Source organism: Alosa pseudoharengus, unplaced genomic scaffold, assembly GCF_046254945.1.
Source record: "Alosa pseudoharengus isolate Yale_2024_CS ecotype anadromous, Long Island Sound unplaced genomic scaffold, YU_APseudo_1.1 YU_APseudo_1.1_scf_18, whole genome shotgun sequence".
In the NCBI taxonomy this organism is placed as follows: Eukaryota; Metazoa; Chordata; class Actinopteri; order Clupeiformes; family Clupeidae; genus Alosa; species Alosa pseudoharengus.
In genome coordinates, this window is record NW_027468650.1 from 36671346 (window position 1) to 36684809 (window position 13464).

The window sequence follows — 13464 nt, forward strand, 5'->3', positions numbered from 1 at the left end:
TTCATACCTCTCGTTGCTTTCATTGCAGACTGTGTGTTCAACTTTACCAAACAGTATAGAAGTAAACCCCCTCTCCATGCCCCGCTCTCTCTAGCTCTCCCTCCCTCCCTCTCCCGCTCAATGGACACGCACGACTCGACTCGATCAACACAATCCAAAATATAGCTGCAAGCAGCAATGTGGGGGCCAAGCAAATAAGCAGAAGTTGGGATTGGACTGGACTAGACTAAGATAGACTAGACAAGGCTGGACTGGACTGGATTGCATTGGATTGAATTGGACTGGATTAGATTGGATTGGATTGGATTGGACTGGACTGGACTGGATTGGATTGGACTGGACTGTATTGGGTTTGGGATTGCAGAGATATGAGACTACTTCATGTGATTGTTGATTGGATTGGATTTAATTGGACTGGATTGGATTGGATTGGACTGGATTGGGATTGCTGAGATATGAGCCTACTTCATGTGATTGTTGATTGGATTGGATTGAATTGGACTGGATTGGATTGGGATTGGACTGGACTGAATTGGACAGGACTGGATTGGATTGGAATAGAATGGACTGGATTGGATTGGATTGGGATTGCTGAGATATGAGCCTACTTAAGGTGATTGTTGATTGGATTGGATTGAATTGGACTGGACTGGACTAGACTGGACTAGACTGGACTGGATTGGATTGGATTGGACTGGATTGGATTTGATTGGACTGGATTGGGATTGCTGAGATATGAGCCTACTTCATGTGATTGTTGATTGGATTGAATTGGACAGGATTGGATTGGATTGGATTGGATTGGATTGGAATGGAATGGACTGGATTGGATTTGATTGGACTGGATTGGGATTGCTGAGATATGAGCCTACTTCATGTGATTGTTGATTGGATTGAATTGGACTGGATTGGATTGGATTGGGATTGGACTGGACTGAATTGGACAGGACTGGATTGGATTGGATTGGATTGGATTGGATTGGAATGGAATGGACTGGATTGGATTTGATTGGACTGGATTGGGATTGCTGAGATATGAGCCTACTTCATGTGATTGTTGATTGGATTGAATTGGACTGGATTGGATTGGATTGGGATTGGACTGGACTGAATTGGACAGGACTGGATTGGATTGGAATAGACTGGATTGGATTGGATTGGGATTGCTGAGATATGAGGCTACTTCAAGTGATTGTTGATTGGATTGGATTAAATTGGATTGGATTGGGATTGGACTGGACTGAATTGGACAGGATTGGATTGGAATGGACTGAATTGCGTTGGATTTGGATTGCTGAGATATGAGCCTACTTCATGTGATTGTTGATTGGATTGGATTGGATTGAATTGGACTGGATTGGGATTGGGTCTTTAGTCCATGTACAAAGTTTGGTTTCAATCCATGAAAGCGTTATGGATAAGATATGAGCCCAATTCATGTCATAGTTTTCCCTAGTGGTCAAAAGACACCAAATGTATTGTAGCTATTCAGGATGTGTTCATGAGTCCACGTACCAAGTTTGGTGTTGATACGAGAAAGTCTTGCTAATTATAGCACCCCTAGTGGTCAAAAGTCACCAAATTTATTGTGCGTCCTCAGGTTGTGACCACAAGTCCACGTAGCAAGTTTGAGGTTGATACGAGAAAGTATTGCTAATTATAGCGCCCCTAGTGGTCAAAGTACACCAAATGTATTGTGTGTCCTCAGGATGGGGTCCCAAGTCCATGTACCAAGTTTGGTTTTGGTATGTGAAAGCGTTGCTGAGAGAGAAGCTAACTTCCTGTAACTCTAGCGCCCCCCTAGTGGTCGAAGGTCACCATATTGATTGTGTGTCCTCAGGGAGGGGTTCCAAGTCCATATACCAAGTTTGGTTTTGATATGTGAAAGTGTTGCTGAGATATGAGCCTACTTTCTGTGATTATAGCGCCCCCATAGTGGTCAAAAGTCACCAAATTTATTGAGCCTTCTCCTAATTGGGTCCTGAGCCCATGTACCGAGTTTGGTTTTGATACGTGACAGCTTGGCGGAGATAACATTTCACTTCCTGTTTGGAGGCTTCGCCACCAATTTCGATTGGTCGTCACGGCTGACCTGTTTTGAATAAAGGTCCAAAAAGCAATGCATTTGTGAGGCTTGGTCTGAAGATCATCTGTGCCAAGTTTCGTGAAAATTGGATGAAATTTGTGACCTGTGAAAACTTGTAAAGGTTTTTGATGAAATCCAATATGGCGGTCCAATCAATTATGTTAATGTCAAAAGTTGATGTGTGTCAGCCTAAGGCCCTCCCAAAGTATTAACAGAGATTACTAATATGTTTTAATTTCAAACACATCACCCCATAGAGGCCAAAATGTAGTTTTGTTAATTATAGCGCCACCTGTAGGTCAAAATTCATCACATTTGTTGAGTCTCCACCTAATTGGGTCCTGAGTCCATGTACTGAGTTTGGTTTTGATATGTGAAAGCCTTGCCGAGATCTGAGTTCACTTCCTGTTTGGCGGCTTCGCCGCCAATTTTGATTGGTCGTGACTGGCGACCAGTTGTGAGTATGGGTGTCAAAGGCAATGCAATTATGAGGCATGGTCTGAAGATCATCTGTGTGAAGTTTTGTGAAAATTGGATAAAGTTTGTGACCTGTGAAAACTTTTAAGTGTTTTTGATGAAATCCAATATGGCGGTCCAATCAATTATGTTAATGTCAAAAGTTGATATGTGACAGCCTAAGGACCTCCCAAAGTATGAATAGAGATAACTAATATGTTTTAATTTCAAACACATCACCCCATACAGGCCAAAACGTAGTTTTGTTAATTATAGCGCCACCTGTAGGTCAATAGTCATGAAATTTATTGAGCCTCCTCCTAATTGGGTCCTGAGCCCATGTAGTGAGTTTGGTTTTGATATGTGAAAGCCTTGCTGAGATCTGAGTTCACTTCCTGTTTGGCGGCTTAGCCGCCAATTTTGATTGGTCGTGACTGGTGACCAGTTGTGAGTATGGGTGTCAAAAGCAAGGCAATTATGAGACATGGTCTGAAGATCATCTGTGTCAAGTTTCGTGAAAATTGGATGAAGTTTGTGACCTGTGAAAACTTTTAAGTGTTTTTGATGAAATACAATATGGCGGAGGTCCAATATGGCGGAAAGTAACGTAATAGGAGTTAGTGAACTCAGGTCGGTCCAGGGGTTCCAACTGTATATGGATGTTCAAAATTGGACATACGGTTCAAAAGTTAAGTGCATGGATGCAATGGCAACTTTGACCCATTGGTGGCGCTAGACTGCCTGGGGTTCAGACTTGAAAATTTGTGAAATGGAATATGGGAATGTATGGAATGAATGTGCCAAATTTCACAACTTTTTACTGCACGGTTCTATGGGCTGCCATAGACTTCAATGGCAGCGGAAAGATGTGTAATAATAATAATAAGAAAAGGTAGAATCACTATGGGTTGCCGCGCAGCTTCGCTGCTTGGCCCCCAATAAGAAAAGGTAGAATCACTATGGGTTGCCGCGCAGCTTCGCTGCTTGGCCCCCAAATATAGCTGCAAGCAGCAATGTGGGGGCCAAGCAGTTGAGCAGGAGTTGTCATGGCAACCCAATGTTGCTACATTATACACACACCCAATTAACCACCCGTCCCACACACACACATATACAAAGATAAACTTCCTCTCCCACACACCCCAATAACCCCCCATACATATGCATACCTCAAACATCACCAAATGTATTGTGCATAGTCAGGTTGTAGTCACAAGTCCACATACCAAGTTTGGTGTCGATACGAGAAATTGTTGATAATTATAGCACCCCTAGTGGTCAAAAGTCACCACATTTATTGTGCGTCCTCAGGCTGTAGTCACGAGTCCATATACCAAGTTTGGTGTTGATACGAGAAAGTGTTGCAAATTATAGCACCCCTAGTGGTCAAAGGTCGTTAAAATTATTGTATGTCCTCAGGATGTGGTCCCGAGTCAATGAGCCAAGTTTGGTTTCGATACGTGAAAGCATTGCAGAAATATGAGCCCACTTCCTGTGATTATAGCGCCACATAGTGGTCAAAATTTACCACATTTCTTGAGTGTCCTCCTGATTGAGTCCTTCGCCGCCAAACTTGATTGGTTGTCACGGGCAACAGGTTTTGAATATGGTTCCAGAAAGCAATGCATTTATGAGTCATGGTATGAAGATCATCTACGTCAAGTTTCGTGAAAATCAGACAAACTTTGTAACCTTTGATGCCTTTTAAGTGTTTTTGATGACGTCCAATATGGCGGTTGGATCATTTATGTTGACGTCACATGTTGGCATGTGGCGGCCTAAAGACCTCTCAAGGTATTAACAGATATCACTAATATGATTTAATTCCAAACACATGACCCGTTACAGGCTAAAATGTAATTTTGCTAATTATAGCGCCACCTATAGGTCAAAAGTCATCAAATTTATTGAGCCTCCTCCTTATTGGGTACTGAGACCCTGTACTGAGTTTGGTGTTGATACGCGAAAGCCTTGCTGAGATCACTTCACTTCCTGTTTGGCGGCTTCGCCGCCAAACTTGATTGGTCACGACGGGCGACGGGTTTTAAATATGGCTCCAAAAAGCAATGCATTTGTGAGTCATGGTCTGATGATCATCTGCGTCAAGTTTCGTGAAAATCGGACAAACTTTGCCAACTTTGATGCCTTTTAGGTGTTTTTGATTAAATCCAATATGGCAGCCTGATCAATTACGTTTACCCCATAAATTGACATCTGCGTTGAGTTCGGTCTCATCCAAGGATTCCAAATATACCTTAATGTTCAAAATGTGGTGTACCATTCAAACGTTATGTGCATAGATGTAATAAAAAATTTGAAATGTTGGTGGCGCTAGAGCACTCAAAGTGCAGACTTGAAACTTTGATAAATTAAAGATATGACTGAACCGAATCAATGTGCCGAATATCCCAACTTTTTACTGTATGGTTTAATGGCAAATTAGCGTTTCGTTATAATAATAATAATAAGAAGAATACGTAGAATCACTATGGGTTGCCTCGCAGCTTCGCTGCTTGGCCCCCAAATATAGCTGCAAGCAGCAATGTGGGGGCCAAGCAGTTGAGCAGGAGTTGTCATGGCAACCCAATGTTGTTACATTATACACACACCCAATTAATCCCCCATCCCACACACACACATATACACAGATAAACCTCCTCTTCCACACACCCCAATAGCCCCCCACACATACGCATGCCTCAAACATCACCAAATGTATTGTGCGTCCTCAGGTTGTAGTCACAAGTCCACATACTAAGTTTGGTGTCGATACGAGAAAGTGTTGATAATTATAGTGCCTCTAGTGGTCAAATGTCACTAAATATATTGAGCGTCTTCAGGATGTGGTCCCGAGTCCTTGTACCAAGTTTGGTGTCTATACGAGAAAGTGTCACAAATGATAGCACCCCTAGTGGTCAAAGGTCGCAAAATTGATTGTGCATCCTCAGGATGTGGTCACAAGTCCATATACCAAGTTTGGTGTCTATATGAGAAAGTGTTGATAATTATAGCACCCCTAGTGGTCAAAAGTCACCAAATTTCTTGTGCATCCTCAGGTTGTAGTCACGAGTCCACATACCAAGTTTGGTGTCGATACGAGAAAGTCTTGCAAATTATAGCACCCCTAGTGGTCAAAGGTTGCTAAAATTATTGTCTGTCCTCAGGATGAGGTCCCAAGTCCATATACTAAGTTTGGTTTCAATATGTGAAAGCATTGCTGAAATATGAGCCCACTTCTTGTGATTATAGCGCCACCTATTGGTCAAAAGTCATCAAATTTATTGAGCCTCCTCCTAATTGGGTCCTGAGACCCTGTACTGAGTTTGGTGTTGAAACGCGAAAGCATTGCTGAGATATCACTTCACTTCCTGTTTGGCGGCTTCGCCGCCAAACTTGATTGGTTGTCACGGGCAACCGGTTTTGAATATGTCTCCAAAAAGCAATGCGTTTATGAGTCATGGTCTGACGATCATCTGCGTCAAGTTTCGTGAAAATCTGAGAAACTTTGTGACCTTTGATGCCTTTTAAATGTTTTTGTTGAAATCCAATATGGCGGTCGAAACAATTATGTTGACGTCACATGTTGGCATGTGTCGGCCTAAGGACCTCTCAAGGTATTAACAGATATCACTAATATGCTTTAATTCCAAACACATGACCCGTTACAGGCTAAAATGTAATTTTGCTAATTATAGCGCCACCTATAGGTCAAAAGTCATCAAATTTATTGAGCCTCCTCCTAATTGGGTACTGAGACCCTGTACTGAGTTTGGTGTTGATACGCGAAAGCCTTGCTGAGATCACTTCACTTCCTGTTTGGCGGCTTCGCCGCCAAACTTGATTGGTCACGACGGGCGACGGGTTTTAAATATGGCTCCAAAAAGCAATGCATTTGTGAGTCATGGTCTGATGAACATCTGCGTCAAGTTTCGTGAAAATCGGACAAACTTTGCCAACTTTGATGCCTTTTAGGTGTTTTTGATTAAATCCAATATGGCAGCCTGATCAATTACGTTTACCCCATAAATTGACATCTGCGTTGAGTTCGGTCTCATCCAAGGATTCCAAATATACCTTAATGTTCAAAATGTGATGTACGGTAAATGCATAGAAGCAATTCAACATTTGAAATGTTGGTGGCGCTAGAGCACTCAAAGTGCAGACTTGAAACTTTGATAAATTAAAGATATGACTGAACCGAATCAATGTGCCGAATATCCCAACTTTTTACTGTATGGTTCAATGGCAAATTAGCGTTTCGTTATAATAATAATAATAAGAATACGTAGAATCACTATGGGTTACCTCGCAGCTTCGCTGCTTGGCCCCCAATAAGAATACGTAGAATCACTATGGGTTGCCTCGCAGCTTCGCTGCTTGGCCCCCAATAAATATAGCTGCAAGCAGCAATGTGGGGGTCAAGCAGTTGAGCAGGAGTTGCATTGGCAACCCAATGTTGCTACATTATACACACACCCAATTAACCCCCCCTGTCCCACACACACACATATACACAGATAAACTTCTTCCCCCACACACCCCAATAACCCCCCACACATATGCATACCTCAAACATCACCAAATTTATTGTGCGTAGTCAGGTTGTAGTCACGGGTCCACATACCAAGTTTGTTGTCGATACAAGAAAGTGTTGATAATTGTAGCACCCTTAGTGGTCAAAGCTCACTAAATATATTGTGCATCTTCAGGATGTGTTCCCGAGTCCATGTACCAAGTTTGGTGTCGATACGATAAAGTTTTTCTAATTATAGCGCCCCTAGTGGTCAAAGGTCATTTAATGTATTGTCCTTATTCAGGATGTGGTCCCGAGTCCAGGTACATAGTTTGGTGTCGATACGAGAAAGTGTTGCAAATTATAGCACCGCTAGTGGTCAAAGGTCGCTAAAATTATTGTATGTCCTCAGGATGTGGTCCCGAGTCAATGAGCCAAGTTTGGTTTCCATACGTGAAAGCATTGCTGAAATATGAGCCCAATTCCTGTGATTATAGCGCCACATAGTGGTCAAAATTTACCACATTTCTTGAGTGTCCTCCTGATTGGGTCCTGAGCCCATATACCTAGTTTGGTTTTGATACGTGAAAGCATTGCTGAGATATCACTTCACTTCCTGTTTGGCGGCTCTGCCGCCAAACTTGATTGGTCACCACGGGCGACAGGTTTTCAATATGGCTCCAAAAAGCAATGCATTCATGAGTCATGGTCTGAAGATCATCTGCGTCAAGTTTCGTGAAAATCGGATAAACTTTGTGACCTTTGAAAACTTTTAGGTGTTTTTGATTAAATCCAATATGGCAGCCTGATCAATTACGTTTACCTCATAAATTGACATCTGCGTTGAGTTCGGTCTCATCCAAGGATTCCAAATATACCTTAATGTTCAAAATGTGATGTACGGTAAATGCATAGATGCAATTCAACATTTGAAACGTTGGTGGCGCTAGAGCACTCCAGGTGCAGACTTGAAACTTTGATAGATTAAACATATGACTGTACTGAATCAATGTGCCAAATTTCCCAACTTTTTACTGTATGGTTCAATGGCAAATGAGCGTTTCGTTATAATAATAATAATAATAAGAACACATAGAATCACTATGGGTTGCCTCGCAGCTTCGCTGCTTGGCCCCCAATAATAATAATAATAAGAAGAAGAAAAGGTAGAATCACTATGGGTTGCCGCGCAGCTTCGCTGCTTGGCCCCCAAAAAAACATTCACAATCGTGAAAGCAAGGATGCATAGAAGACGAATAGCTAAATTACTATTAAATCCGCTTAGCATCATTAGCATGCTGCACATATTTGTTTAAAATTCTTGCATTCAAGTTGACTGATCATCTCAATACCAATGTTTCCCAAAAGGGCCTGTCCCAAGGAGAACAAGTATTACCTTGAAACTTAAACACACATGGGGAAACTGAACAGTCCAATCAGTAGACTATGATAAGCTAGCCAACTATGCTATTTTGTTTTATAATCAGACAGCTAAATTAAAGAGGTAGAGTTGTAATGGAAATAGTAGGCCTAAGCTATAGGCTAATCTGCATAAATGTGCTGTCATAAATATCAGACATTCAGAATTCTCTCTTTTATATCAGGGTATAAAATAATACAGATATATGATTATATTGTAATCCCCCCCAACTACCCCCCCCTTCCAAAAAAAGAAAAAAATCGAGGTTCGTATCGAACCATGGGTCAAAAATCGTGATACAAACCGAATCGTGAGGTTTGTGTATCGTTACAGCCCTAATAAGAAGTTGAACAATTTAATACTAGGAATATTGCATATTGCCCCAAAATTTTCTCTTTTCTCCTCTCCTTTTTTTTTTTCTTCTTCTCTTGTCTCTTTGTCTAAGCCACAGAAACCACAGAAGTTTTATATTAATTCATTGTTGTACAGAACAACATATATGTTGTACATGCTAGAAACTATGTGATGGATTATTTACCAGTGTAGTACCGGTGGGATACATTTACATACATACATACATTCATTAATTTAGCATACTTTTTCCAAAGCGACTTACATGTCAATTATATTACAAGGGCACTGAGTGTGTTTCACTAATTCAAGGATTGGGTTAAATGCAGAGACCAAATTTCCCTCACAGGATCAAAAGAGTATATACTTATACTTTATACATCCTCTACCGGCAACCCTTCGCTCAACACCACCATCTACAGGCCGATGGGAGTACGGTCACTAAATGTACACATAAATTAATTTATTGTATGGCCCCCCCATGGATGGAATTCCACAAAACTTGGCATACCCCCAGATGCTGTCAGGGATATCATACACATGAAATTTGGTGCAGTTCAGAACATCTCAACTGAAGATTAAAGCAGTATATTCCTGCATTTGAATTTTTCACTGGGGGGCGTAGGGCTGAGCGATATAAACGGTATAAGCGGTATGCGATAAAAATTTGGCCAACGATAGAGATTTTTGTTATATCGGCATATTGCGATAGGTCATTATGTCATCAAATTGCAACACGCTTAGCCTGCTGGGATCGGCAACAACCACGAGGAGGCCACAGGTGTGGAAAAATGGCTGCGAGCGGTGAAGGTATTGTAACGATTTGATAGCGACACAGACAGTTGTCAAATCAAAAGGTTTATTAGCTGAGAACGAGAGCAGGGACACAGACCCGGAACACAACACACACGGAGCAGGTCAAGTACACACACACACTACACATACAGGGGTGGACGCAGCCCCCCACACAAAAAGGATCACACACGAGGGAGAACTAAAAGGGAAACATGTCACAATAAAGACGCTAACTTTAGACTTATAACTTAGGAGAAATACAGACATAAACCCCCAAATGTTCGCCCCCGTATCCCAGCATGCCCTGCGTGGGAGAACGCTAACAATGTCTTGTGCGCCGACGTTACAGTATGGAGGAGGAGGAGCTCGTAAAAAAGACTGGTGCAACGTCCATAATATGGACATGGTTTGGATTTAAAGTGTCGGATAGTGAGCAGAAAACCATAATCTGCAAAATATGCCGGTCAACAGTGACAGCAAAGAGAGGTAACACAAGCAATCTGTTCTACCATCTGAAATCAAAACACGTTGTCAAATATGAGGAAAGCCAACGAATGCGTAGCGCTGTTCCTCAAAAACCAAGTCAGTCCTAAGAAAAGTAAGGGAAAGGAGTATTTTGCACTGGAATGATGTTTCACTTTAAAATTGACATTGCCTTGTTTAAAATGTATACTGCTTGGAAGTTAAAGTTTTATAATGTTCTCTATAATTGCAGTTTTGCACAATACATTTTAAATAAGTAACAATCTTGACTATTTTATGCAAGAACCTGCTAGACCTATATTGAAATTCACACACCAAATTATACCGCAATATATACCGTTTACCGTCTGTGTCCCAAATTTTACCACAATATGAATTTTAGGCCATATCGCCCACCCCTAGGGGGGCGTGCAAATCACAAATGAGTTGTTATGGGCTAAGTTGATGCGGGCCCATGAGACCAACATACCATAACAATTTTGTCATCTTGTGCCACGGTTCGGGTAGTTAAAAACTGCATTTTAGTCTAGTGGGGCTATGTACCAACCAAGTTTCATATGCCCCAGTGTTTTGGTATCCAGGGAAATGTGCAAAAATTGACGGGGGGAAAAAAAAAAAACTCCTACATGTTACACTAGCGGTGGTCATAATAATAGGCGAGTGCAGATGCATGCATATATAGGTTACTCTGCTAGTCACACACAGGTTTTTACTAAAGCAAGGTTTAGTGGAATCCCTGTGTTGCATACAGTCTCGGGTGCAAGCAGATTTCTTAAGATGCATCAACTGTCAAAATACTGACATGCTCTTTGATGTTGCACTGCTTGCCACACTCATTGGTGTAAAGGATGTTACGCCCAAAACACAGCCATGACTGATTAAGAAACAAAAGAAAAACCCTTTAGAACAATGCGCCTGGCGTCTGATCACAAAATCACGCTGTTAAATTAGCGAATGTGGATTGGGACATGCCTTAAACCTAAATTGGACATGCCTATACCTATTTCACTATGATGGCTTCATTTATCCCTTGTTCAAACATGTTTAGGCAGTGTTATACGAAGATTCTAAGACATTTGTCTAGAAATTAAAACAGCTGATAAGAATGTCATTATTATAAGTATAGTATAAGTATATATACTCTTTTGATCCCGTGAGGGAAATTTGGTCACTGCATTTATCCCAATCCGTGAATTAGTGAAACACACACAGCACACAGTGTATACACAGTGAAGTGAAGCACACACTAATCCCGGCGCAGTGAGCTGCCTGCATCAACAGCGGGGCTCGGGGAGCAGTGAGGGGTTAGGTGCCTTGCTCAAGGGCTCGGGGTTCCGGTTACTGGTCCGAAGTGCTAACCAGTCGGCCACGGCTGCCCACAAATACATTTATACAGAACTTTTTCACAGACTAGAACAAATTGTTAATTGTAATCTGGCTTCCATTTTATCCATGCATGCAAGCCTATCTAGCTTAGCTAACATCAATATAAAGGAATAACACTCAACTACCATCTGAGTTTGTCATCCAAAAAATCTAGGTTTGAATTTTGTACATATCCCTCAATTAGGTACCGGAGTCCATTGACCGATTCAGAAATTAAGGGCCGGATTCACAAATCAGGGTTTCCCGCAGAAAATTGGTTAGGCAAGGTGGTAGGGTGGGGTTTGCGCGGGAGTGTGTGTGTGTGTGTGGGGGGGGGGGGGTTATTGTTTGTGCGATACACTAAATACTCCACCATACAAACTATATACACACACACAACACTATACAAATATTTACAAATAAGAACAGTGAATTAATGTGTGCAATTTTAACAAACAGTATACAAACTATACAACACTGAAGTGCAAAACAACATTTCAAAATGTGCAAAGGTGATCACAGTCACTGCTTATGACAGAGCTGACAACATCGCTACAGGCATCCTCCCTGGTTTTAAAAATAACAATTCAAGGGCCCTTTGATAATTGCATTCTTTAACAAGTGCAGACCATTTATGCCTTCATGCAGGCTGTTGCCCTGCAGCCTGTTCTGTAAGTCTGTCTTGATCTATACACAGAGAGTGAATGAAGTTTAGATTATTTTATACTTTTGTGTAAGATTCACAGTTTTGAATTAGAATGTTTAGCGAACGATGATAGATAGCGTGATGACATTCAATCACCAGATGCCACTGATCATACGCATCACACGATTATATAGGCCTACCCGTAAATCCTCAAATTCTGGCCAGAATAAAAATTGTAAAAAAGTAGCCTATGACTATCAGTTCACGAGCACTAAAAAACATTGTTTTGATTTAACTCAATGAAATTAAAGAGCTCTTCTTAATAGTTTATATTGTTGGTTGGTTTAATAGCCTACTGTTGCCAATGAAAAGTCGTTGTCCTAATGGGTCTCAACACATCACTCTCAAGCTACCAGTCGCTTGGGCTACTACATTTAAACACAATTGTTGCCGCGAGGCAAATCAGTCTACGAATTTAATAAAAAAGTAAATCATGCATAATTAAAAAATAACTCAATTTAGGCCGTACGCAATAAGGTTTCCATTACAGCAGCGCACATTCAATGACTGAAAGCGACTGCCTGTCTCGCAATAAATGCAGTGGGTGGAAATCCCGACACTCTTTCAAGTACATGAAACTTAATAGTGAACCATCAAATACCCGCCAGATTTCAATACCTGTCAGTCCCAACATTTAGCAATATAATCAAACAGTGCAAAAGTAAAATAAATCCCAAACCAAACCGAAAAATCGTATGCTTTTGATAGCCTACCGCCGGTATGCCGCTGCAAACAAAACGGATGCCTCACAATAAAACGCAGAAATAAAGGCCTGCCCCAAATAAAGCCCTGTGCTTTGCGCAGCCTAAGTAAATAATAGAATCCGGCCATAATTTGAGGAATTACGGCATTTAAAGATTGTAAAAAACGTCCAATTCATGGCACGTTTATTATTATTTTCTATGTGTTCTGCAGAGAAGGGAGACTGGCGTTGGTCACGGTTTGAACCAACGCCAACTATTCTATCAACACAGACATTTACATCGATAGTCTGGCGTTATAATTTATTTGCCTCGGGTGTACTGTGGAGTGGGTAAACCTGTTTTTAGAGGCAGGCTAGCACATACCGTTGACTTGCGCTAGCCTAGCACCAGCGAACTCTGCAACCAGAAGGACTGGATGAAACCTGTTGAAAACGGTCTCCATTGATAAATATCACACTTGTTAACTTGGAAATGAGGTCCTATGTCCAAAACCCTGAACCACCCCTTTAAGTACTACAGCCTACAAATAAACATGCTAACGGACCAGTTGCAAAGACTAAGAATGACTTACAACATGTACAGGAA

General features: G+C 41.4%; 1 protein-coding gene across 1 annotated transcript in view; it reads right to left on the reverse strand.

Moving 5' to 3' along the window:
• cdk13 (cyclin dependent kinase 13) overlaps positions 1–13464 on the reverse strand; it is a 112108-nt gene that overhangs the window by 58527 nt on the left and 40117 nt on the right. The gene's annotated exons all lie outside the window — the stretch shown is intronic.